At 39.6% G+C, this 26,104-nt stretch overlaps 1 protein-coding gene across 1 annotated transcript in view; it reads right to left on the bottom strand.

Annotated features, from left to right (window-relative positions):
* Positions 1-25,211, bottom strand: part of ngfb (nerve growth factor b (beta polypeptide)) — a 40,046-nt gene extending 14,835 nt beyond the window's left edge. Inside the window, exon 1 of the mRNA XM_010866552.3 lies at positions 25,063-25,211. The gene's annotated coding sequence lies outside the window, so the exon portion shown is untranslated. The remainder of the gene's footprint in view (positions 1-25,062) is intronic.
* Positions 25,212-26,104: the final 893 nt, after the last annotated feature.

The raw sequence follows: 26,104 nt of genomic DNA, 5'->3' as shown, positions 1-26,104 counted from the left end.
TTTCCATGGAAAGTATGCACAGAATTTGTAAGAAAACTATTAATCTGTACTCATTTCCGTCAACACAGTCAATGCTCTCTGTTTCAGCTACAAAAATAAAAACCTTAGAACTGCACTATGAGTAATTGGATGCACTGGAGTGTTAAAGATGCAAACCAAAGAGCACATTGTGGATACAGGAAATCTAAAGGCTTCAGTCACACCCCAGTTCTCATCGATGGTAATGAGGGTGGAGCTTCAAATTCCTGGGTGTCCACATCTCCAAGGACCTCTTCTGGTCCCTCAACACCTCAACCCTGGTTCACAGCAGTACTGTACTTCTTGAGGAGGCTGAAAAAGCCCTGTCTGTCTTCCAAGATCCTTGTGAACATTTACCGCTGCACAATCTAGAGCATTCTGACTAACTGTGCCACACTTCTAACATACTTAATACTTATAAATGTTCTTCTATTTGCTTCCATTGCACATTTAGAATTGCCATTTGTAATGCATTTGCATTAATTGTACATCTTTACATTACACTTGTACATACATATAATTCATACAAAATGTTCTGCCCTCCTCTCTTTGCACATCTAGTTAGACCGAACTGCATTTTGATGTACTGTACTTGTACTTGTTCAATGACAATAAAGTTGAATCTAAAATCAAAACAATTATTCCAGTGATTGGGAGGTGTGCTCTATTGTGTCTAGTCAAGTTGTTATTTTTTGGGGGCCCTATTTTGAGTTAGTAAATGGATTTCTCATTTTGAATGTTTCTTTGTGTTAACTTTGTGTTAACATCTTGTGGGAACCAGAAGCCTAAAAACAGAGTTTTTATAAGCCAAATCCCTCCCCAAAAATCTTCCAATCTACCCATCTTGCAGATCTTGGCCCCTCTGAAATAATAACTGCCAATATATGGTCCCACCATTTACAAAATCCTAGGATAAACACTGCTCCTGAATTAATTAGCTTTCAGCCAAGTCAGTGCTAATAGGAGATTATATTAGGTACTATTTGATAAGGTAGTGTTTCAGTGGTTATCAGAAAATGTTCAGGGACTCTGCTGATTATACCCTTTTTGGGGTGCAAGGACAGAAACATTTTAACTAGGAAGATTGGGAACTGTCCTCCAATAGGGGTGGGACAGTCAAGAATCCAGAGGTGGCCAAACAAAGTACTATGCTTTCAGGATGTGGGAAGGAGAAAAGGTATCATCATGGACCTACAGTATATCTTCCAACTCCTTGGAAATCCAAAAAGGATACTGTGGGCTTTAGTTTTCAACACAATCAACTCAGAACTACTTACAGAAACTCTCCCAACTCAACTTGTCCAGCTCCATTTGTATGGAACAAGTGAAGATGTGCATGCACATTTTGTACATGGTATAAATCAGAACGAACTAAAACAAGGCAAAGGTAAATATCCAACCTGATCTCAGGGGACTACGTAGACTATTTTACGTAAATCCATGGCACCAGATTTCATATGATATGTTAAGTTACGTTAGGTTACATTACAATGCACTACCAAAATTGGCTAAAATGTAACATGTTACGAACACTATTAAAACATATAATATGTTACAAATATTATTAAAATGTTTAATATGTTATGAATGCCAAAGAAACATATCATATGTTACGAATGGTACAAAAACGTATCATACATTACGAATTTGCACAAATCTTCCAAGCCGTGTTTCAAACTGGTGACATTCGGCACTGAATGCGGGCATCCTACCCATTAGGGATTATAAATATCAGCACAGTATAGTTGTATGTTTAGCAGCAGTAACATAACAATTACTTATCAAGTTCAAGTGTTGATTAAAGACTAGTTGTGTATCATATTTTTTGGTTCTATAATGCATTGTCCATTTTCAGTTCAATGTGTTTTTCTACTCTTGGCTAACGTGTAGACTTTTTCTCAAAGCACACTTCTTGTGCTACTACAAACGCATACTAACCCTGTTGTAGAATCAGTTGCAGCCAGCAGGTGAAATTAATGACTGGCAACGGGAAACAACTTTTTGCATCCAGTTTATTTATTTATTCTTTTATTTAAAGACAGGGATCATATGAAGCCATTTACTATCACATAGTTGTTTGGATCATTTTTAAATCATAATGATAATAGAAATCACCCAAATTGCCCTGATCAAAAGTTTACATACCCTTGAATGTTTGGCCTTGTTATACACTCAAGGTGACACACAGGTGAAAATGGCAATTAAAAGTTAATTTCCCACACCTGTGGCTTTTCAAATTGCAATTATTGTCTGTGTATAAATAGTCAATGAGTTTGTTACCTCGCACCTGGATGCACTGAGCAGGCTAGATACTGAGCCATGGGGAGTAGAAAAGGACTGTCAAAAGACCTGCGTAAAAAGGTAATGGCCTTGCCAATGCCAGTCAGTACTGTTCAATCACTTATTAAGAAGTGGACATTTCGGGGATCTCTTGATGTCAAGCCAAGGTCAGGTAGACCAACATACAGTGGGGAGAACAAGTATTTGATACACTGCCGATTTTGCAGGTTTTCCCACTTACAAAGCATGTAGAAGTCTGTAATTTTTATCATAGGTACTCTTCAACTGTGAGTGACATAATCTAAAACAAAAATCACATTGTATGATTTTTAAGTAATTCATTAGCATTTTATTGCATTACATAAGTATTTGTTGCATCAGAAAAGCAGAACTTCATATTTGGTACAGAAACCTTTGTTTGCAGTTACAGAGATCATACATTTCCTGTAGTTCTTGACCAGGTTTGCACACAATGCAGCAGGGATTTTGGCCCAATCCTCCATACAGACCTTCTCCAGATCCTTCAGGTTTTGGGGCTGTGGCTGGAATATACAGACTTTCAGCTCCCTCCAAAGATTTTCTATTGGGTTCAGGTCTGGAGACTGGCTAGGCCACTACAAGATCTTGAGAAGCTTCTTATGGAGCCACTCATTAGTTGTCCTGGCTGTGTGTTTCGGGTTGTTGTCATGCTGAAAGACCCAGCCACGACCCATCTTCAATGCTCTTACAGAGGGAAGGAGGTTGTTGGCCAAGATCTCACGATACATGGCCCCATCTATCCTCCCCTCAATACGGTGCAGTCGTCCTGTCCCCTTTGCAGAAAAGCATCCCCAAAGAATGATCTTTCCACCTCCATGCTTCACAGTTGGGATGGTGTTCTTGGGGTTGTACTCATCCTTCTTCTTCCTCCAATCACTGTGAGTGGAGTTTAGACCAAAAAGCTCAATTTTTGTCTAATCAGACCACATGACCTTCTCCCATTCCTCCTCTGGATCATCCAGATGGTCATTGGCAAACTTCAGACAGGCCTGGCTTGAGCAGGGGGACCTTGCGTGCGCCGCAGGATTTTGATCCATGACGGCGTAGTGTGTTACTAATGGTTTTCTTTGCGACTGTGGTCCCAGCAATCTTCAGGTCATTGACCAGGTCCTGCTGTGTAGTTCTGGGCTGATCCCTCACCTTCTTCATGATCATTGATGCCCCATGAGGTGAGATCTTGCATGGAGCCCCAGACAGAGGGAGATTGACCGTCATCTTGAACTTCTTCCATTTTCTAATAATTGCGCCAACAGTTGTTGCCTTCTAACCAAGCTGCTTGCCAATTGTCCTGTAGCCCATCCCAGCCTTGTGCAGGTCTACAATTTTATCCCTGATGTCCTTACACAGCTGTCTGGTCTTGGCCATTGTGGAGAGGTTGGAGTCTGTTTGATTGAGTGTGTGGACAGTGTGTCTTTCATACAGGTAACAAGTTCAAACAGGTGCAGTTAATACAGGTAATGAGTGGAGAACAGGGGGGCTTCTTAAAGAAAAACTAACAGGTCTGTGAGAGCTGTTTTCTTACTGGTTGGTAGGTGATTAAATACTTATGTCATGCAATAAAATGCAAATTTATTATTTATAATACCTGCAAAATCGGCAGTGTATCAAATACTTGTTCTCCCCACTGTACATATGAATTTCCCAGTTAACCATCATAATACATTAAAGGAATCTGTGCATCTCACTTGAATTCATGTTTGGTCAGCCCTTATCCGCTATCTCTACAAGAGTTTTGATTTAGTTGAAACCATTCAAAATAGAGCTTTATGGTCACAAACATAAGCGCTATGTTTGGAAAGGGGTCAACAAGGCCTATAGTGAATAGAATACCATCCCCACTGTGAAGCATGGTGGTGGCTCACTGATGTTTTGGGTGTTTGTGAGCTCTACACGCATGGTGAATCTTGTGAAAATGTATTGCAAGATGAATGCAGCATGTTATCAGAAAATACTGGCAGACCATTTGCATTCTTCTGTACGAAAGCTGCGCATGGGAAGGTTTTGGACTTTCCAGCACGACAATGACCCTAAGCACAAGGTCATGTTGACCCTCCAGTGGTTACAGCAGAAAAATGTGAAAGTTTTGGAGTGGCCATTACAGTCTCTTGACCTTAATATCATCGAGCCACTCTGGGGAGATCTCAAATGTGCGGTTCATGTAAGACGACTAAGGACTTTGCATGACCTGGAGGCATTTTGCCAAAACGAATGGGCAGCAAGAATGTGGGGCCTCATAGACAACTATTACAAAATACTGCATGCTTTCATTGATGCTAAAGGGGGCAATAGTTTTAAGAAATAAATGTATGCAGACTTTTGAACAGGGTTCAGTTCATTTTGTTGCCATGTTTTGTTTTATGATTGTGCCATTCTGTTGTGACCTACAGCTGAATGTGAATCCCATAAGAAAGCGTATGCAAACTTTTGAGCACAACTGTAAATCGACAAGATCCAGAACCACTGTCTCTGGGCCCAAGCTCATGTAAGATTGGACTGAGGCAAAGTAGAAAACTGCCCTGTGGTCTGAGGAATAAAAACATGAAAATTAATTTTGGGAATCATGGATGCTGCATCTTCTGAACTAAAACCATCCAGCTTCTTATCAGTGCACAGTTCAAAAGGTAGCATCTGTGATGGTATGGGGGTGCATTAGTGCACATGGCATGGGTGACTTGCAGATCTTTGAAGGCACCATTAATGCTGAAAAATATATACCTGTTTTGGAGCAACATACGCTGCCATTCAGACATCTTTTTCAGGGAAGGCCTTGCGTATTTCAGCAAGACAATTTAAAACCACAGCAGCATGGCTCCGTAGTAAAACTGGCCTGCCTGCAGTCCAGACCTGTCACCCATTGTAAACATTTGGCACATTATGAAACAAAAAATATGACAAACGAGACCCCAAACTGTTGAGCAGCTGAAATCCTATATCAAGCAAGAATGGTAATACATTTAACTTTCAAAACTACAACAAAAGGGTCTCCTTTGTTCCCAAATGCTTACAGAGTATTATTAAAAGAAATGATGGAGCACAGAGTATTTGTACCAAAATGTTTAATGACATTCGACCACTGAAAATTGGATCACAACAATACAAGATTCCTTACCTGGACAAACTTATTTTCACCTTTGGATATATCAGCATATTTTTGGGCATTGTCTGTGATTGTACTGATGAAGGAAAAACAGAGGAATGATTCAAATGATAAGCTAAAGTAAATCATGTCATTCACTTTATATCAATCACGTCATTCATTTTAGAAGTTGTTTTGAAGCGGGATGATGACTTTGATGGATTTCAAACAAGTGTTATGTTATTATACTGTAAGAGGCTTTCAAACAAGAGTGTTATGTTATTATACTGTAAGAGGCTTCATTTTAACAAAAACTGATGCACAACACCTTAGCTCAACTGTTAGCCTGATTTGGAAAGACTGCACTCACACCAGCTCCAGCTTGTCCTGGAAATCAGAAATGTATATGACTTTCCTTTGCCCCCTGGCATTTGAAGGAAAATTCTATGAAATATAATTGAAGCATATCGTTTACCACTTTTTTCTTGTTTCATCTAGTTGGAAGAGAGGTTGTATTACTGTTATCACATGATAACTGTGGGAATTCATCTGAACTGACAATGCCAGAGAATGAAATCGACAGGCTGTTTTGATTCACTGCAGATGTGTGTATGAGTAGGCTGGCTTCTAGGCCTGCTTCAAGCCAAAGAGGACCTGTAATCAGCTGGGGGACTTCTCTGTGTTCTAGCACACAGTCTCTGGCTGTTGTGGAAGTGGGATGTGAGCCAGTGCATCTGCAGATTCCACCGATTGAGCCATCACTTACTATTCCATTCAGAATACAGAGAAACTAAAATCAACAAACGAGATTCTGAAGGAGTTGTGACTACCTGAATATAATGCATGTTTATAACGTCTGAGACTGAGACAATCATTCTGCATTCTACTGCCTTCTGCTAGATAGTTGTGATGTTGGCAATAAAAGATGTTTGAAGAAAATATCGGAATAAACAGTTCTAAGCTTTCCGTCTGCCATAAAGTATTTTAGGGTTACAAATATAATTCACCACGACAGAAACAAAATGAAAGTTCAAGCAGGAGAGTACCATAAACTTGTTTTTAGCTCAAGTTTAACTACAGACAGTTTCATTAGTCACTGATGGCTGTGTTTGGTCTTGGTGCCGGGAGGGAACGCAGCTGACCCCTGTCTCTGTACACACTGTCGCTTTTTACACATTAGCCTCACTAGAACACATCTGTCTACAAGAGGACAGATATTTCAGTGAAGTACAACAGCACAAAAATAATACTGAGCAAAACACAGTGTTGATATCTCCATTCACCCCTCCCCAATGCCCTCATGCCATATCATGACTTCCAACTGTCTAGGACATTGCTCGTCTAATTGCTCATTTAAACAGAGCGACAAATATTTGTCAGCCTGAAATGATCAATATGCTCCGGTTTACCTCAGAACAAATTTTTGCAGTGAAAACCTTTATTTCATATCCTTTTAATGAAGTGATTTCTGTAAAGTTTAAAAAGAAAAAGATAATATATAGAACAATGAATTGGTTCCTAGTCTGACACTAAGCTAGAGTGTGGTACGTTTACAATGTATTTGCATTCATCATCACTAAAAACATATATACTATTCTTTCTAAGGAAGATACGATTCCTGACTTGTGACTATAAGATAAACTTAAAATGATGAACTCATAAAAGCTATGTGAAAGGGCAGTATCACTGTCGTCAACTGAAACAACAACCAACTTTGCAGTGATTCTTGTATACAGTGGACAAATGAATGTGATATTTATTATCTATTTCTCACCCATTGATATTGTTTACAAATGTATGATTACACAGTTGCATGTGTTATACTGTTTATTTTTTGGCATAAAGGAAAACATCTCCAAACAATGATAACACTGCCATGTTGATCTGAACCTTTTTGTAAGATAAACTACAGCACTGACCCACTTTTTCCCGGCCAAGTCTCGGTTTCAGTCTACTGTCGACTACCTCAAGAATGTGACTGATTTCTGAAACTAAAAATGCAAATGAGCTCATTTCAATTGTTGATTGACTTGCATGCTACAGTGTATATAAAAAGTATACACACCTCTGTTAAAATACCAGGTTCTTGTGATGTAAAAGAATGAGAAAAAGATAAATCATGTCAGAACTTTTTCCACCTTTAATGTGATCCATAACAAACAATTCAATTGAAAAACAAACTGAAATCCTTGAGGGGGAAAAATAAAAAACCTCACAATAACCTGGTTGCATAAGTGTGCACACCCTAGTCTATTAGGAGTATATTAGCATGGCAATACTTGACGTGACAATATTTGCCCACTCTTTTTTGCAAAAGTGCTCCAAATCTGTCAGAACTCCTGTGCATAGCCCTCATCAGATCACCCGACAGAGGGCTGTGCACAAGAGATGTCCTCGCAATCTGACAGATTTGGATTCAGGTCTGGGCTCTGACTGGGCCATTCCAAAACGGTAATCTTCTTCTAGTGAAGCCATGCTTTTGAGGATTTGGATATGTGCTTTGGGTCATTGTGATGCTGAAAGGTGAACTTCATCTTCAGCTTTCTAACAGACACCTCAAGATTTTGTGCCAAAATTGCCTTTTGCTACGATGACAGTTTGAGTCTTCTTGGGTATTAGCTTTACACTCCTTGATTTGGGCAGTTTATCCCATTCTTCTTTGTTGATCTCTTTAAGCTCTGTTAAATAGGATGTCCAATCAATTGCATTTGCCACAATTTGAACTCCAATCAAGTTCTAGAAACAAAGGACAATCACATGACACAGGATTTATCCTAGCCCAATTTGGAGAGGGTCTGAATTCTTACATACATGAGATATTTAGTTCTACTAATAGGGGTACTGTGTAGATTGAAAAAAAAAAGTAGCATCAATTATAAATTAAGTCTATAAATCCACAGAAGTGAAGGGGTCTGAATAATTTCATTAGATTTGCATTGTTTGATTGCTTTTTATGCAGGTTTATAGAGAATTGGCCGAGTGTAATTTTCCAAGACAAACAGTGCACAATGTACATCAGGTAATTCCTGGACCGTAGAAAATTACAGAAAACAGGTTGAATACATGTTTTTATTCAATTTGTTATTTATAATCTCCTCTATTATTTTTGTTTTCTGAAACACACTGCATATGACTCTCAATTCAGTAGTTCAGCAATGTTTCGTTTGCCTTGTTTGTCAATGAAAGTACCCTAAGAATAAATCATAAATATATTTGAAAAGAAAATCTTTTTCTTTTCAAATATACTTTCATATATGTATCTGACAATAACAATACATTATTATTATGCTCTTCTATTCTCAATATTAGGTGTGACATATAAACCAAATGCATAATGGCATTAAAGTAAATGCTGACTCTTAAAGGTTAATGAGAAACAGAAGTGGTTGAGAACATTGCAGATCCTCTCAAAGGACAAAAAAGATTGGAAAGTGCAGTAATTGCAGCTAAATGAAAATAGAAAAAATGCACTCTGACCGCAATCATTTTTTGTAAGAAACCCCATACATTAACCTCTCTCCTTCCACCTGCCTCCTCTTGTTTCTGCAGCCAGCTTCACTGCTCTTTGCAGAGGAAAGTTTTTGTCAACCATAATGAAATCAGGGACAGGAGGGTGTACAGTGGCCATCACAAGTCTACATGCCCTTATCAGAAGACATATTATGTCAGATGTTTTTAATGTTTAATAAGGTATGGTAACCATGTCAGATGTGTCTTTCCCTTTAAGATCACAGGGGAGTTACAGATGGAAAAGAAGAAAACCGGGAGTGGTTGCGGGGCTATAGAATGTAAGAACAGAGTGGAATATCAGAGTCTAAGGTTAAAATTTTCTTCTCAGAGGATTCCTGTCTCATTATTATGTAATAGCTACACCACAAATGGCGATGAGGATTTTGGCAATATAATTAGAACCTTTTACATTGTTTTTTCATTACTTTATGCTGGGTAGGTATAGGCCGGCCTAGCTTCCACAAATGGTAGCAACCATGCATTTTGCAACAGATCACGTGGATGCTTAAAACAAGTATATAAAGGAACTACATTATAACGCAGGATACACTATGATTCATAATTTAATTGATGGCCTCCCTGTATTTGAGGTACGCAGTAGCATACCAGCGTCTTACCCAAGATAACATTCTAGTATTACGAAGTTCTGATAGCAGAAGTCTGCAAGTTCTACAAACCACAGCTACATCTAATATTGTGTGTCGCCGGTCTAGAATGTTATCTGTAGTGGTTTATTCCCTCTACAGGGAGTGTGTTCTGCAAATGGCCACATGTTATAACTGGGAAAATAAATCATTTGTAAAAGTATGTAGATCACAGCCAGCGCAAACTACACACTCATTTGTGCCTGAAGACACCACAAATCCACACATTAATACACTTAACTTTGATGATGGAAGCACAAAGGTCTATTTGTACTAGTTCAACCAAACATTGCCACTCCTACTACAACATCCAAGCAAACCTTAGTTGATATAGGTGCCTCTGTGAATGCCATGAGTTTTTGCACATTTCAACCATTGCCAGGGCCACCTGTTTTACAGAATTTGTGTAACAAGATATTTGCCTATGGTTTAAACAATCCTTTGCCAATGCACGGACAATTTCCCTCACAACTTAGTTTCAGAAGCAAGATTATCATAGATACTTTCTGTGTAGTTGACTAGAAAGCGGTTCCTGTGAAAAGTTACCATAAGGTAATTGCACTTAGTATGTCTGGCAAACAGTGTACACAGATGGATACACTTTCAAGACAAATACCCCAAGGTTTTTCATGTCATTGGAAAACTAAAAGTTCATTAAGTCAAGCTTCACATTGACACGCAACCTGTAGCACAGCCACACAGGCGTATCCCATTCCACATGAGGAAACTGGTGGGGGAAAAACCTGAGGGACGAAAAAGAAAGGATATCAATGAATGGCTTGAAGGGCCCACACTCTACACTAGGTTTCACCCATAGTTGTAGCTCCCAAACCAAATAAACCTGGCAAAATCAGAGGGTGTGTGGACATGAGATGCCCAACCCCAAAGCTGTCTGCTGTGAGAAGCACTTCTGACAGCGGGATACCTGCAACTTAATTTGCATCCTAACCCCGCTATTTCAGTATTTTGATCAACTCATGTTGGCTGTTGGTGCTACAAACACCTAAACTTCAGAATACCCTCAGCAGCGGAAATCTTTCAAAAACACAATCATGGAGACTTTCTGGGATGCCAGATGTTCTGAATATTGAAGATGACATGCTGGTCTTTGGCTCAAATCAACCAGAAGAAGAGTGGTAGGAAGAAGTCATCACTCGGTTACAGGACCGTAACCTGACCACCAATGCTGAGTGTGAATTCAACAGAACTACACTGGATTTCTTTAGATAGGTGTTTTCTGCAGGCGGCGTCTCTGTTGACCCAAAAAAGGTTGCTACAATCAAACAGACCACAGGGGTTCAGGACCCGAAGGAGGTCCGGAGTTTCCTAGGCCCTGGGACCTGCTCTGGACATTTCAATACAGACTTAGCCACCATGTCACAGGCCCTCAGAGAACTCACAAAAAAACACCAACTGTGGTAGTTGATCTCACAACATCAGTGTATTTTTGTCTCTGAAAGACTCAGCAGTGAGACAGTCATAGCCTGCTTCAAACAAGAGACAGTAAAGTTGTGGTTGATGCCAGACCAATTTGTCTTGGCATTGTCTCAAAGAAATGCACACACATTAGCCAATATCTGGGGTTGCCTTCACTTTCAGGTGCACTTAATTGGATACACTTTAACTGTGGTTACTGATCAAAAGCTGCTGGTGCCCATCTTCAACAAACCATCGTCCTGCCCTCCTACCAGAATAGAACATTGGTTGCTAAAATCTCAAAACTTTAAATGATCTGTTGTCTACAAGGCTGGATCTGGCAACCCAGCAGATTACTTCTCCAGACACATTGTCCCCTAAGCAGGTGCCCAAAAACAATCATGCCTTAGTGCTAGCAGAAGCTCATATCCGTTTGTGGTTGATTACAAAGTTCTGCGTGCTATGACACTGGCTGAAATCCAAGCAGCAACCCAGTCTTACCCATGTCATCTGAGAGTCATTGATGCCGCTAGAACAGGTCCGTGGCACACCCTTCGCCTGACCTGTCTCCTAGACAACAGTCTCAGATACGCTGCCTACAACTGACAGTGTCTTGATGCAATCTGCTGCTCAAGGAAAATACAGTTGTCATACCAGCAACACTGCAGAGCCAGGTAATAGAGATTGACCATTAAGGCCATCTAGGAGTCGTAAAGACCAAGAGGCTCCTTTGTAAAAAAAAGTATGGTTTCCTGGTATCGATCAAAGAGTTGAAGACTGTATCAATACCTGTCGTTCATCCCAGACAGTTACTAACACAACTGGACAGAAGTGAGTGTTGACTTCTGCTCTTTGCCGAATGGAGATACTAAAGATTTACAGCACATCTGCTAAGATAGTAATTCAAAAGCTGGATAAAATCTTCTCATCCTATAGAGTCCTTGCAGTTGTAAAACTTAACAATGGGCCACCTTTTAATTCTCATGATGTTTACTCATCATCACAACCTGGGATTCCGCCACAGATCAATTACCCCTCATTGGCCGCAAGCTAAGAATAGGAGCTGTTCATGCAGACTCCACACCACAATGGACCACTGGACCACCCCCTGCAACAGCCATTTTTAGTCAACGCATTCGCACATCGTTGACCTTTTGCCTGACCAGCCAATAAGAGCAACAGACATGTGGGCAAACCATATGCTTCTGTCATCCCACTCTCCTTTTTATTGGGGATAACGTGCTAATGAAATGGCTTCGACCGGACAAGAAATTCTAGTCACCGTTCAACCCAGACCCATTCCAAGTCACTGCAATCAAAGGAACCATGATTACAGCATGACATGGACAGAACAAGAAACATCTCCCACTTCAACAAAATCACACAACCTGGTCATTCCTCTGCTCACCAGAGTCCCAACTTGTTTGCTCTGGTCTCCATCAAACTCATTTTGGCCACGCCCAACCCAGAGGTCCCACGCTACCCACGAAAGGTTAGTCATAAAATACCTTCATCACCTGCAGGATTTCATGCTGAACTTAAAATGTTTCTATCTTCTTATTAAGGGTGCTGTGATATACCAATATATTAAATGTTTTATAGTTAATATAATGACATATTGATATCATGTTAATAATACACAATGTTGTATTTTTCCAAAAGCTCCTTTCGGTTTTCCGGTAGCTTAATCATGTCACCTACAGACAAATGATGCATTTGCTTAAACTATGGGTCTGGGCCTATAGACTTGAGCTAAAATAACACAAAGAAGCGCTGTTTTTGAAGCCTATTCATGAGAATTTGTTGTTTTTCCAAAAACTAATCTCATTGGTGTTAGGCCTTGTGGATCTTTTGTTCTTAAGTTAATCTGGTTGCCTTTTCACTATCCATTAAATGCAATTGTTCTTTTGTATGCTATAATTTTTTTTATTTGTACAGTTATGGTTACAAACTCTCTCTCCAGCTCCCTACACTGGAGTGTTATTAATTTGCCAAAAAAGAGACAAAACACACAATAAACAAAGTTGAAGATTAATTTGAATGATAGCATTATTATAATTTTTTTGAGTGTGGCATGGTTGTTGGTGCCAGACGGGCTGGTCTGACTATTTCACAATCTGCTCAGTTACTGGGATTTTCACGCACAACCATTTCATAGGGTTTACAAAGAATGGTGTGAAAAGGGAAAAACATCCAGTATGCGGCAGTCCTGTGGGCGAAAATGCCGTGTTGATGCTAGAGGTCAGAGGAGAATGGGCTGACTGATTCAAGCTGATAGAAGAGCAACTTTGACTAAAATAACCGAGGTATGCAGCAAAGCATTTGTGAAGCCACAACACGTACAACCTTGAGGCGGATGGGCTACAACAGCAGAAGACCATACCGGGTACCACTCATCTCCACTACAAATAGGAAAAAGAGGCTACAATTTGCACAAGCTCACCAAAATTGGACAGTTGAAGACTGGAAGAATGTTGCCTGGTCTGATGAGTCTCGATTTCTGTTGAGACATTCAGATGGTAGAGTCAGAATTTGGCATAAACAGAATGAGAACATGGATCCATCATGCCTTGTTACCACTGTGCAGGCTGGTGGTGGTGGTGTAATGGTGTGGGGGATGTTTTTAGGCCCCTTAGTGCCAATTGGGCATTGTTTAAATGCCACGGCCTACCTGAGCATTGTTTCTGACCATGTCCATCCCTTTATGACCACCATGTACCCATCCTCTGATGGCTACTTCCAGCAGGATAATGCACCATGTCACAAAGCTCAAATCATTTCAAACTGGTTTCTTGAACATGACAATGAGCTCACTGTACTGAAATGGCCCCCACAGTCAACAGATCTCAACCCAATAGAGCATCTTTGGGATGTGGTGGAACGGGAGCTTCGTGCCCTGGATGTGCATCCCACAAATCTCCATCAACTGCAAGATGCTATCCTAACAATATGGGCCAACATTTCTAAAAAATGCTTTCAGCACCTTGTTGAATCAATGCCACGTAGAATTAAGGCTGTTCTGAAGGCGAAAGGGGGTCAAACACAGTATTAGTATGGTGTTCCTAATAATCCTTTAGGTGAGTGTATATTGTAAGTGTGGAAGAACAGAGTGGAATAAAGTAGGCTAAAGTTCATATGTTCTTCACATTGGATTCCCATCTGGTACATCACAGTATTTAACAATTTTTAAGTGAAAAACAAACTATTTCTTTAGGATTTCCTTGGGGATTTCTATGTTGATGGAGATGGTCCACGTGGAGCTAATAAAAATATGATAGATGAGATGTTGTTTTTGAAAGGTACAAAACAGGAGATGGAAATAAAATATTTCTGAAGGCACTACATGTACGATGGAACGATAAGAAGACCACCATTAAGAAGTGGAGGCAAGATGGCAACACCAGGACATCCCTCCAAATTAGATGACAAGGTACTGTGAAAGCTCCTCGGGGAGGCTACCAAGAGGCCAACGACAACCTTAAAATAGCTACAATTTCCAGCAGAACTTGGGTATGCCTGGAATATTACAACCATTGCTCATATTGTAATAAAATATTTAAATATAATTGAGTGTGGAGTGTGTTTGGAGTGGTTATCAAACTTGTCATCTGTTCTGCTCAATTTCGCTTTGTTATGTTTACCTTGTTTAATTTGTGGAAATGCGTGACCAAAGGGTGATTTTGCAAGCATTCATGAAACTATTTTAGTTTAGCCCACCTACAGTGCAGCCCCCCTCCTGCTGCTGGTGCAGTAAACAAGCTAATTGAAATCTACGCTGCCCTCCAGAATTATCGTCACCCTAGGCAAATATGTTTTGTAAAAACAATACATTTCATTGTTGTTTATCAGCTTGAACTTGCACTCTGCATGTTGCAAACCCCCTTTCTTCCATTGTGCAAGGGGTTGTATTAGCCCAAAAAGTCTGTATTAGGCCAAAAAGCATGCATAGTTGCATATTATGAAAATCCACTGGAAAAAATAAACCATACAAGATATTTTGGCATACTATGGTTTGGGTTCAATTAAGAAGTGTAAAAAATGAGCCATGCAGAAAATAGCCTAATCCCCACTGTGAATTATGTTGGTGGATCTGTGATCTGTGAAAACAAAATAAATCTAAGCGTTTTCATAGAACAACAGGACATGATAACATTGAACAAAAAACATTGCCAATAACCTGCAGCTTCCATCATTTTGTTCCGGAAGCCTCATTCTGTAGATGTAAAATGTATTTCCATTTACACAAATTATTTATATAATTTTATTTGGTTGTTGGGAAACCCATAGCTGAGTATAGAATGTGCAAACATCTGATTTTCCAGTTTGCTGCTATGATGAAGATTACTGGATTGGAATTACAGATGCTGTGAATGATATCAACAAGTGAAATTAATGCATCTAGCTTACCCAACAAGGTCACTTTCTTGGCCCAACGGAAAGACACTTAACTCAAAGTACTAACCATATAAAAAGTTAAATACATGTTAAAATGATAGTTACTGACTAATAAACATGTATTCGTAATGTCTGTTACATGTAAATAGCATGAAGAGGCTGTGGCCCGTGTGGTGGAGTTCCATGATGATATAAGAGTAATTGTCCTGAAGGGCAAGCCTGACCGCAACCACAACTCACTAATACCCAAACAGCCATACGATCTTGGTGAGAGCTGACAGTATACTCTCGATGGTGCATCAGCAGAAGTTTGTGAGAGTTGCCAGGGATGTGCTTAATTTCTTTACCTCCCTGGGGTCCAAAGCCTGTTGCCATTTCATGTCATTACATTTTTAAAGATAGCTAGGATTTTATGGTAGTATTGTACTTTGTCAGTGTAAATTATAGTAATATTAATCTTAAAGCCAGATTCAATAAGTCTAAGAGTCATATATTTTGGATAGCTATATTTGGTTAGATGACTTATGTTTATTTATTCAACATCAGTATCTGTCACAAGTCATTTTTAATGTCTACACATCTTTCTTATTTTTATTGTGTGTATGTACGTTTGCATCTATACAGTAGGCCATACTAATTTAAGGTCAGAGGACATTTTAAATATTCACTAGTCTCATAGAACAACCAGTATGAAACATGATTAGGTGTCTATGAAGTTATTTAGCTAAGGCACTGTTGTTCAAACCTCTACTCGTACAAGAGATACCATGGGATGTTAAAGGTCCCATGTACTTGCAATGCCAGCATTGTGGGATTTAATCCAACAGGGGGCCAGTGTGAAATATACACTTAGCACTGAATACCAGCTCTGAATAGTCGCTATTATAAACAGCATCTGCTAAATGACTTCTTTAGTGTCCACAGTCAGGACACCAATTTAAAAGGGATCAACCTTGGCATCTTTTTAGACCATAGTAAAGCATGCCTCCTACTGACCCAGCAGGGGTTGATGTATAGCCCTTTTCATTATAGTGGGGCAGTTCCTTCCAAGTGTTTGCTATTTAATTATTAATGTTTGCTACAGAGCTGATTTGACATCAAATCCTTCATGCATTTCCACTAGTTTAGAGAAAAATGTTGATGGGTTTTGAGTAAAGTAGTATTATGTTACATTAATATGTTGGGGACAAGAAAACCTGCCCCCTCCAATGGAGTGCGAACATCTCGCAAATTTGCAGTTGATCATTTGTTTCTAGTTGTAATTTAGACACGGGCAAGACCTGTTTCCCAAGCCAGTATACTTAAGTGTATTAATTTGGAACCACTTAAGTTTTACATTAGTGCCCCAAATAGTATTAAAAGAGTATTTAAGTACTATTTAAATAGTAATAAATATAATTAAGTGTTAAAATAGACCAACCTATTTCATATATTAGTATACCTATAATACATGATTGGAAATAGCCTTTTAGTAAAAAAATCTATGTATATTATAAATCAGAAATCAATTATAAATGTTTTGCATACTAAAATGTTATTTCCAGTTATGCATTATTTGACTTGATAAAGGAATGAAGTAAGGTGGTTGGTAGGCAGAGACTGGTTTAAAATGTTTATGAAGCTTTTCAAATTTCTCAAGCAACCAGTTTAGTTCAATTTAATACAATATTACAATTAAACCATTTGATCATGTGTCCATAGACTGCTGGAAATTGAAATCCTGACTTATTGAAATGATAATGGAATGTAAAAAAGAATAATGTGCACATAAAGTAAAAAGAAAAGACATCTGTGAAAACCTTAAGGGCATAATATTAATTTACATTATTTAAAAAAAGGCAACTTACCCCAGGGGAGGGGGGCATCCTTCTTTGCATGTGCATCTCAATAAATCTTATTTTTTCCATACTATACTTTTGTGGTTTCCGCAACTAGACATTGTTCTTTGGGGGGGGTTGGGGGGGGTCTTACCCCATGTAACCATACTTATGATAACTTGTAGAAAACTACTGCCTAGCACACACGCTACAATCATCAGGCCAGCTGCCTGGTCATAGAGCTACTACGTGCAAACCCCACGCCCCACACATACTCTGGAAAACTTTACCTACACATGTCAAGGAGGCAGCTTCAATTTCCTTGTTGAGTAAAAAAAGGTTAAGCCATTGGCTAATTTTTACCCTGATAAAATTTACTAACTACCTCAAAGCAAAAATGTTCAATGTATTAGCCTGCACTGCTATATGGATGCATTTTCATGCTAGATTTAAGACCTTATAGCTTATGAAGACCCCAACCAATAAAACTATCATAAAACAGTCTACTTTGGTTAGATGTGTCCTACCAGCATCATACGACTTAATAACCCGATAAATTAGTTTGACTTTGTGTGAAAATCTATTTTCTTAGAGGTAACTTCCGTGGCACTTTTTAATGCAGTTTCTCCCTTCACAGACTCCATGAAATGATGATCTCTTCATAAATATTTAGTCAGTATACATTCTGTGTATGGTAGCAAACAAGGGGTGACTCAACTAACCTTTTGGCTCAAGTTACCCCACTTTTCCCTATAGTCAGCTAATATAAAACAGATTATCACAAAGGCTCAAACATTATGTGTTACCAGATGTAAATACACTTGGGAGATGATTTGGTCTTAAATTTTCGCAATCTGTCCAAATGCACCTACACCCGGCCACTTAAATCTCATTGGTTGTAGCCTTAGATTAAAAGTGTCTCTCTGCAAAGTGCTTTATATGCAAATCTTACATCTGGCTATAACCTACAGAACATGGACAAGAATGCTTAAGAGTGCATCTCACAGCCAATACTGTGGAGTATTGAATAGCGTTAACCTTGGATCAGTGACAGACAGGAGGCCACTTTTGGCTTATTTAAACCTAGTTAGGTCATAATGTTTTGCCGTGAAATTCCATAATGTTTGGCTGTGAGACTCCATTTGTTTACACCTTTGTCTCCTTTGTTTGTGTGTCTCTGTGGTTTTATTTGGCAGTCCGTTGGCGGGTTCAAAGCGTCTGCCCCAGATGACATGTTGCTTTGTAACTGCCATGTCAGGATGAAAGCATTATGTTTGTGTTCTTCTCCGTCTCCCAGTGTGGTAGAATGTGTTAAATGGCACTGCTCTATTTCAAAGGTAAGTCATGACTGGCTAAAAACAACAAGTGGGAGCTTCAGTACCTTCATGCTCTCTCCAAGTGGCACTCACATGTTCCCGGTTCTTGGGTAGAGATCAGTATGGGACAATAGAGTGAACAATTCTGGCATGTCGTTTCTCTGCAAAGAGCCGATCATCTGAGCAGATGTTCAGATTTACATTACGTCCCTTGGCACTGTATACAACTGTCTGTAGTTCCTCTAAATATTGAAATTAGATCCAAAGTTGAGATGACGTACATAAATCTAGTCGCGCGGAACATCAGAGATGATTGCCCCGCTACAAGTAAAATAAACTTGATGTAAAGCTGTTGATATATATTTTCTCTGGTGCTATTTCACATGCATTGATGCTCTCCAATACAGGCTTAGTGTTCTGAAGTGGGACCACTCCAGGTAATGGATGCATTTGTTATTTTTCTGTAAGGGTGAAGCATACATTCATCAATCTGACTAGTATAGGAAAAATTGCGAAGAAATGTCTTCTGCTAAAAAAAAAGAGATTAATATTCTAACTGTCATTGATGTTGGCCATGTCCAAATACCCTCCTGCCCACTTATTACTTAAAGCATAATGTACAATTGGGGAAACATTTATGTAGTCAACAAATATAAACATCCAACCCCCCACACTCATCTAATGTGCGGTTGTCTCCAGTTATTTGTTCGTTTTCTTTGGCTTTTAATTATTATCAGCTATTGCCAATCATGTGGGTCGAGAAATATTATTATTTTTATCAATGGCATGCAGAGAATTTGTATTAAAATTTGAGGAAAAGCCAAAATGAGTATGACCTATGGGCATTAGTCATATAATTTTCCACATTTCAAAACCTTTTATTTTTCCATACTCAAACGGCTTACTATTTAGCATACAAGTGTGCACACATACTCAACAGCAGGTTCAGGACAGTCAAAGACTGAGACATATGTCCTCTGATAAACTATTCACCAGGCCATTCTGCTATGTATCCATGGTTTGCCCAACCAGGAAGTATTTGCCGGGTCAGCACATAAGTGCCGGATGAGAGTGCATTACATCGGCCAACATTACCTAACCCAAGAAGTTACCAGAGTATAAAGAGACAAGGCAGACATGTCCAATATCCACCTGTCACATTGGGTGGAGGTAAGCCAATTTGTGTCATCTTTTGTGGGCCCCCTGGGCACTGTTGGTGTATCGCGGCCAGGATTCAAACTTCTGGTTGCAATAGAGCAGCTGTACTGCAATACATGAACTTACACTATTGAACTTGAATTTGAGTTCAAGTACACCAGGGACAGATTACAAATTCCTCATCATCCCCCGTCCCTTATGAACTCTTCATCATCATCAACTGTATCTTATCGCCTATAAAAGCACTCTCTATTTTCAATTGTACAGGTCATCGGCAGTCCAGGAGAGAGAGCAGAGGTTAGCCAAACATTCTCTGCTTTAAATCAAACGCCAAGCTATTTAGAGTTATATTATCCAATTATGACTTTTTTGCTTCTTTTCCATTTGAAGTAGGAAGTTGGATCTTCTTCATCCCATGGCTGATCTCCATTCTGCCTTTACATTTTCTTAAATTCTGTTGTTATTTTAAAATGCTGTGCTGTGTACTCCTTCCATAAGGTGTGCATATACAACAATCTCAGTTTTGAGGACAGCTGCAATTGGATTATCTACAACCTACGGCAATTGAAAAAACAAAACCTCTTCTAATTTCTCCTGACCTGGTTTTAGAGGCCATCCTCACTTCCTCCTACACTGCCCGCGGTTAACTGCAACACATTGTATATCGCCTGCCAGCTGCCCTTCATCAAGGTCATAAATGACACTAGGCCTAGAAAGTGCGCTGGGAAGATCATTGTTCACCACTCACCCATTCTTCTCAGGCTGAGAGCAGGTGGATAGTACATGTCAGCCATGACAAACAATCCCGCCATCTGAACAATTTCTATCTCCGTGCTGTGTCCCTCATTAATTGGCCATCTGTCCCGAGGAGACTAACAGGACTATACACCGATCATCCATAACATTATGACCACTGACAGGTGAAGTAAATAACACTAATCATCTTGTTATCATGTCAGTAGGTGGGATATATTAGGTAGCAAATTAACATTCCGTCCTCAAAGTGAACCGGCGACAGGGTGATGGGGGGCCAAGGCTCATTGATGCACGTGGGGAGTGAAGGCTGGCTCGTGTGGTCCCTGCCACAAAGCAAAAACTTTTCAGGAAGGGTTTGAGGAACACAACGAATTCAAAGTGTTGACTTGGCATCCAAATTCCCCAGATCTCAACCCAATCGAGCATCTGTGGAATGTGCTGGACAAACAAGTCTGATCCATGGAGGCCCCACCTCGCAATTTACAAGACTTAAAGGATCTGCTGTTAACGTTTTGGTGCCAGATACCACAGCACACCTTCAGAGGTCTAGTGGAGTCCATGCTTCAATGGGTTAAGGCTGTTTGGGTGGCAAAAGGGGGACCTACACAATATTAGGCAGGTGGTCATAATGTCATGGCTGATCGTTTTATAATTAAACAGCAGCACTATACTACTACAAAAACACAGACTTTTCCCCAGATTGATGCATACTATATACTATTTAGATGGAACTGTAAATCTGGGAATATCAACTGTAAATTAATTCATAGGATATACTCTCAACGCTCATATCTCATATGCTCAACATTTAGTGATGGTGATTTAGAAAGGCACACACCTTGAAAGTTCCCCGATGCACAGTGGGCTCAATCATTGTGAAATGGAAGAAGCTTGGAACCACCAAGACGCATCCTGGCCTTTCTATCCTAACTGAGTAACTGAGAAAGAAGTTCAAGTTTCAGAGCCTTGGTCATGGAAGTGACCAAAAACCTCTGCAACTGCCCATCAATTGGACCTTTATGCTGGAGGGGTTAGACAGAAGCTACTCCTGAGTAGAAGGTGTTTAACATGCTGCCTTGAGGACTCTAAAACCATGAGGAAACAGATGATCTGGTCTGATGAGATTGAGATGAGATGACTATTAGGCTCGAATGCCAAGCGCTATGCCTGGGGAAAGTTACCTCTCCTCACCTGGCTAACACCATCCCTACTGAGAAGCATGGTACTCGATGCATCAAGCTACGGGGATGCTTCACAGCAGCAGGGACTGGGTGAGAAAAATACAGAGAGCCACCTGAAGAAAACCTGATACAAAGTGCACAGGACCTCACACTGGGGTGAAGAATCATCATTCAGCACACAGCCAAGATAATGCTGGAAAGGGGACCAGATGGTTCACTGACACTCTCTGTCTAACCTAACAGAGATTGAGGGGATCTGAAGGGAAGACCAGGAGAAACTGCTCAAATCCAGGTGTGCAAAGGTAGTGGATGAATATGGAAGAAGACTCAAATCTGTGATCATAGCTAAAGGCGCTACTAAAAAGTACAAAATAAACTATGTGAATAAAGATGTACATGAAGCTTTTCAGTTTTATTATTTCTATTCAAATCGGCAAATGGGCTTTATTGTTATGGGGTATCGTGTGGATCACTGATCATTTTATGCGTCAATCTTCTTGTTATTGTATTTTCTTAATGGAAGAGATGAGAAACTTATGCAGCATTAAGTAATGTACATGGTAGAAAATCTCTAACACACGTAGGCAAGTGCAATTGAGGTTGAATAAGCCAATGAAACCACATCAAGCTGTTATTTTATAAATCAAATGACTCCACCGGCTCTGCAAAACTTATGTTCGACAAACAACACTCACAACTGTACATACTTCCTTGATACAAGGACATTGTGCATGTCACTGTGGTGAGACTCTGTTGGAAATGAGTGTATAACATAGATTTAATGTACTGTTATGGATCTATTCCTCAAAGGTGGTCTTTTGAAGGGTAAACTTCAATGTGTTTTCCATAATATGATTTAATCATTTCATTCTTGTTTGGAAGAATTGACATTAATTACAACTACAAGAGTTGAGCGGTTGTGACATTCGCCATATGGGATTCATACAGAATGGATGTGCTGTATGAATACAATCTGCTATTTACTTTTGATTCAAAACGCCTCACGCTCTGAAGCATATTACTTAAATCAGTAGTGTCCACGGGTCCAGGCCCACCCACCCACCCACCTGTGAAACAGATTGTTTGACAGATGAACCAGGCCATTGGGTCAAACAGCTGGGTGGGAGAAGGAGTGCCCTCTCTGAGTATGCTGCATTATCACAGCGTTGAAGCTCATGTAGCGCCCTAGCACAACGTGCCAGAAGAGCAAGGATAGAATAGGAGTAAACACCAGGCCAGGAGGAGGCCATCTTCGGTGAAAGAAAATGCAAAGATTATGATCGGTGTCAAAATTGTCAGAATTGGGCTGCCTGTGTACAATTTTCCCTTTGCTGTTTCCATTTGTCTGATATCCCAGTAATGGGATTGACACAAATGTGCCTATTTGTTCAACTGTATGTTTTAGATAAAGGGGTTTGTATAAGATAATATTGTTTGTATGCATTGGATAAAGATGTTTGTATGTATTGGATGAAAGACTTCCAACTCAATGATTGCAATCTTTAGGATGGCATAACTCCAGTCATTAATTGATATTTAGTCTGGGTTAGAATATTGAGGCTGAGTCCCAGGAATGCATATTTATTTTTGCTGGGCTGCAAGGCCACATATTTTTCCCCTCTGCTCTGTCCTGTCTTTTCTTCAGCTTGTAATCCTGGGGATCAGCCAGAGGAAAGCTTGGGGGCTTTCATTTGCACCATGAAACCCCTCCAGAATGCAACGAAGGATTATCCGTCCCTAGAGACCTGTTTCTCAAGCCCTTCCAACTTTGAGAGACATGTCAGGTGGAGCACCTTCCTTAAGACCAAACACCTCATATAATACCAAAGGAGTGGCTGACAGCAATTCTGCTGGAAGAAAACGTTGAGTTGTGTGAGCAACAAAAGATCTTACTTGTGTGTGCAGGTGTGATTCGGAAGTAATATTTGTGCAGATCCCAAAAGCCAGGAATTGCTGTCACTTTTCCCTTTTTTGGAGACCCAAAAAGGGGGATAATGCTTTATATTTTAGGGTGTTTTCCCCTTGTTGACACTGATAATACCACAGATACAGGGTCCATCTACCATTCAGACTGTGCATGGAATTTGTTAATATTGACCAACTTCGCTTAGTGATGATGAGAGTGATAAAAACCAGTATACACCGGTCTGAGGCACTCCATGTAGTTTGCCTACCTCTTGTGATACTGAGGCCCGCCTATTAAAATTATCATTAGAAATACAGGTGTTTATTTGAAATCCAGTAAACACCTGGGGGAAAACAGACAATAAAAAAAAAAAATTGCTAAAGGTTTTTACTACTGCGCAGCCTAAACCCATTATCAGAAGCCTAACGTTTTTTCCAGGAACCTTAAACACAACGGAGAGGTGAACATTCAGTACAGATACTTTCTTGTTTCCTCACATTTTCCAAAAAAGGGGTCAATTTTATTTGTAGTTTGGCACCCCATCCCCTCCTGTGACGCCAAAAACGACTGACTGCGATCTCAATGTGAGTGCCAGCTGAGTGACAGCTCTTTGAAGGGGGTGAACATCAGCCTCGGGGAGATACCTCCCTATAGGGGAGATAACATGCAAAGTGTCGAAATTATGTCGAAATTACAAAATGCTAAAAGAATTCTCAGTGTAGGACCTTTCTAAAAAAATTTCCCCAAAATAATACTAAAATTAAAAAAATTACTTGAAAGGACTTTCTTTAAGCCTAACGCATAAAGGCATACATGGTCAGGAAAAAGGGAGTACGGGTCTCTGAGTACTGTGTAACCCGAGGAGCCTGTAGCTGGGCTGGGACCGACAGCGACTCTCCCTGAGGGAAAAGATGAGATCCCATTCAACCATGGGTTTCTATCTCTACCTCTGTGCTGAGATCCTGGTGAAGACCAGTATGGAACTGAGTCACCTACAGTAGGTAGGTGACTGTTGGAAAAACAGAATGTACCAGGATTGCCTTGACATTTTTACAGTGGTACCCTCGCCTAGTCTTCTGAGGAAGACTAGACTATGGACAAAATGTTTTGACATGCAAGAAAGTATCATGAGAAAGGATATGAAATGTATCTGGAGCAGTTGATGTTGTGTTGATACAGGCATTTACCAATGCAATAGATGTATCTTATTATAAAGTTAGGGTTATGGTGTATTTTATATATATATATATATATATATATATATATATATAAATATATATATAACATAGCATATATATACATATAACATAGCATATATATATATATATAATATAGCATATATATATATATCTATATATACATATATATATATATATATATATATATATATATATATATATATATATATATATATATATATATATGTATATTTAAGTAAAAGCTCAGTCATATCCATTCCTACCTTTTGTTTTGACAAAAGGTATTAGTAAGTACACTTCCCAATGTGGCTTCACAAAAAAAGCTGTGGCTGAATTTACAAAGTCTCTTACCTTTGGAACAGCTCCTCTCCCCTCTTCACAAATGGACGTCCCAACCAATATGAGCTGTGTTGCAGTTTACGTTATTCCACGGGTTTATCTCCACAAGTCAAGTCTTGGAAACATCCAGTTCTTTCTCACTGAGTGAGGACAATCCACTCAGGCTCTTGCACTTGTTTGGAAATTGATCATTCTGAAAAGTTAGGAGTCAGAGGAGTCCTAGTCCTGGTGGTTCCTCTCCACTGAGTGGTGCTACAGGTCCTAGTGCCTGCCTACCTAGCCAAGTCCAGTTACCATCAATGTCATGATCAACGCACGGTCACTTGAATATCTGTGGTTTCAATGAACTGATTATTAAACACATGTTTTATTGTGAAACTTTGTGTCCAGAAATGTTCTTACTTTACAAGTCTTTATGTGTATTAGACCTATGCCTCTTTAATGGAGGAAAACAGGCCAACAAAAACAGAGAAATGCTGTTTTGACCTGTTTATTGAAGACAAGTAACGGAATTATAGCGTCACTGGTTGACTTTACGAGCCCGAACTTACGTTACATAGCTCAAATCCAACAGAGTTCATGCTTTTTGATCATGAATGAATGAAACAGGCCTAAACCTGAGTATGTAAGCACACTGGAGCTGGAGTGGAGGAAGGAGCAGAGCGCCAATCAATTAGAGTGCAGATGTTTTAAAAAACCTTTTGGAGTGGCAGCCATCTGCCCTTCTTATTATGATCTGGTACCGCTCAGCTGTGAGTTCTGGTCATGCTCTGACAGCATTTTTTGTTTCATTCATCACCCTTCTTTAGATCAAGTCATACTCTACAATGTGCTGTAAAAAAATGTTTATTGCCTCTTCTCAGATAGCCTACATCAAAAGGGAATGGTAGCTTACGTAATCACAGAAAGGTTCTTTTTTTTAAATTATGCTTTTAAATATTAAACGTATGAAGTGAATATAAAGCGTAGAGTGATTTTTGGCATAGTGAGAAAATAAGCAAGAGTTGAACAAGTACTTCTCTGTAAGCGAATGAGAACTCTGGCCTAAGATTTG

Source organism: Esox lucius, chromosome 17, assembly GCF_011004845.1.
Source record: "Esox lucius isolate fEsoLuc1 chromosome 17, fEsoLuc1.pri, whole genome shotgun sequence".
Lineage (NCBI taxonomy): Eukaryota > Metazoa > Chordata > Actinopteri > Esociformes > Esocidae > Esox > Esox lucius.
This window is presented reverse-complemented; position numbering and strand designations above follow the sequence as displayed.